Here is a 3,007-nt window from a genome sequence, read left to right on the forward strand (position 1 = left end):
GCACCGGGAGTAAAGGACCTTTACTCCTGGCTGGTGGCTGGAACCGGGAGTAAATCTCCCTGGTATATAACCGCCAGTGCCTGGCGCAGATCGATCCCCTTCTCTTCTTCCTCGTCGAACACCGCCGCCCTTTCTCTCTTCTTCCTCGCGCCGCCACCGATTCGTCTTCCGTGACACCGGAGCCCGTGCCTTGCCTCGTGCGGCCCTCCACCGCCGATGACCTCACACCGACGACCTCGTGTGGCCCTCCACCGCGCCCACCCGAGATGAGTTCGTCTCTCGGCTTTCGTGGCAATGTCGCGCGGCTGTCATGGCCACTGGGTTCCAAAAAACCCAGTGAGAAGACAATGCTAGCAACGACGAGAGCAATCTTACCGTACCTTTCAAGCCTTTCAAGTTCAAGCCTTCTGTTGGTAGCTAGGGAGCATGTACTCAACCATGCCAAGGGTCGCTCGCCTAGGAGCCATCACCTACATCCTGGTAACAGTAGGTGGCCTCTCGAAGCTACGGCGCGCAAATCATTTCCTTGAAGCACGCCACGTGCAAGTCAACAGCCTTACCATCCAAGTGGCTGTACGGTACCTATACGCCCAAACCTACTCCGGTGGCCCTTGTTGTCTCCAGAAGTCACACGGTGGCGAATCTCGCGATGCCTTCCGCGGAGCTCTAAGGCTCGGCTCATGGACCAGCGTGGGCTCGCCACACCGTCGCAGACCCTGCCCTGGACAGGGTACGGGGGTTCGAGGAGCAAGTGGAACTCCATCTTGCCATAGCCATAGAGAGGATGCACAAGAGTGTCATCGGTGAGCGCGCAACGCGTGTGGAGAGGATGCACAAGAGAGTCTCGTCGTCATCAGCACACCGGCCCACCTCACGTCATCATCGTCAGCGCACCGGCCACTGCGCCGACACATATATATACATCATTTGTATTCATATGCATGTATATATACGTCACGGAGCACCGCCGCCCTCGTTTGCCTATGCGTTTCTATGTATACAGCGGAGCACCACCGCCCTCGTTCACCCATGTGTACAAACATATATACGGCGGAGTGGAGCACCGCCACTCTCGTCACACCGCCCTCTCTCGTGGCCTAGGCGATCAACATTCGTATTACGTGTCGGCATAAGATATATTGTAGTTAATAAAGTGACTATGTTTAGTTTAAGATATATGATGAATGACTACATGGTTCACATGGTACATAGGATCACAACATCACGCACCGACACTGCCCCAGCCCGCCTCACGTCATCGTCGTCAGCACGCTGGCCCACCTCACGTTGTCGTCATCAGCACACCGGCCATCGCGCCGACACGTATATATATGTCATTTGTATTCATATGCATGTATATATACATCGTGGAGCACCGCCGCCCTCGTTCGCCCATACGTTTCTATGTATACGGCGGAGCACCGCCGCCCTCGTTCACCCATGTGTACAAACATATATACGGCGGAGTGGAGCACCGCCACTCTTGTCACACCGCCCTCTCTCGCGGCCTAGTCGATCAACATTCGTATTATCGTTATCATTAACGCTAAATAATCACACCAGGGCGAATTGCGTCGGTGACTAGGGCGAAACCGCGTTGTTGATGTCACCGACGTGGTTCGCCCTAGTCACCGAACGCAATTCGCCCTCGACCATTTATGTATAGCCCTAATTCGCCCTAGTACCGATGCAGTTCGCCCTAGTGTGGCGAATTACGTCCGTGACCGAGGGGCAAGATTTAATAATGCATATTGTTCGTAGATTTTACGCATGTAAGCAAAGATTTGACGTACTATATATTGGTTTTGTTTTTTGAAGCTAGATGGCCGACCCGAGAAACATGGATGAGGAGGAGTTGATGATGAATTTGATCAACACTGGCACTCAAGTTGCTCGGTCGATGATGGTGCTAAAAAATAACAGTGCAAGAGGATGCAGATGACGGGAGTCAGTACTTAGCTCTTGAACAAAATGAGCAACACATATTGGCCAAGTATATTTTTTATTATTAGCTATATATATTATCATATGTCTTATGTGTGCTCATGACATTAAAAAATAATGTTATGTTTTGTAGCCCTCTGATCGACATCAACAACTACAACGAAGAGTAAAAATGTTCGAGGTCCCAAAAAGCCATTGGAGGGCCGCTTCATCATCTCGGAGTTCAATGTGGATACAGGCGAACCGGGGGGGCAAATAAAACGAAATTCATACACCACTGTGGTTACCTTGTACGGGACCGGCTCCCGATCAGTACCCGCGAATGGAAGAAGACCAATGCTCCTCATATCAGTTTTGTCTCCGATCATGACAAGACGTTAATTTGGAATGATGTCTTGGAACATTTCACGCTCCAAACAGATGGTTATGATGATATAATAGATGGTGATGAATTGAAGGAGCGAGTTAGGGATTGGGAATGAAGAAGATGGCCACCCAGTTTTAGACTTGGAAGAAACACCTATACACGACGTATGTCAAGAAGAACATAGCACCAGATTTTACTGTCCCAGGCCCATCTCAAAGCAGAGGCCCTATTGGGATGAGTTTGTACAGTACAAGACGTCGGAAGAGGGTGTGAGTCGGGTGATAAAGAACCAACGTAATGCCCAACAGAAGACATACCACCATAACTTGGGATCAGGTGGCTACCCGACTGCCATTAAGAAGTGGAACAAAATGGAAGCAGACCTTCTTGCCAAGGGTATCACACCAGAATCACTCGAGTGGGGAGAGCGTGCAAAGAATTGGTTTTTAGCTCATGGGGGAACACTAGACCAGGAGACAGGAAAGTGCGTTTGTGGTGCAAGACTGTAAGAAGCAGCAGAAAGATTGTTTTATGCTCAGAGAGCTACTACTAGTGGTGTGTTCAAGCCCAACAGAGAGAAGGATGAACTGACATATGCCATTGGGACTATTGAACACGGTGGCCGAACTAGAGGCAAAGGAAGTGTCTCATGGGAGCATGGATTCCCTCAGGACAACCTTCCTACAGAAGCCGTCA

This window comes from Miscanthus floridulus, chromosome 6, assembly GCF_019320115.1.
Source record: "Miscanthus floridulus cultivar M001 chromosome 6, ASM1932011v1, whole genome shotgun sequence".
Classification (NCBI taxonomy): Eukaryota; Viridiplantae; Streptophyta; class Magnoliopsida; order Poales; family Poaceae; genus Miscanthus; species Miscanthus floridulus.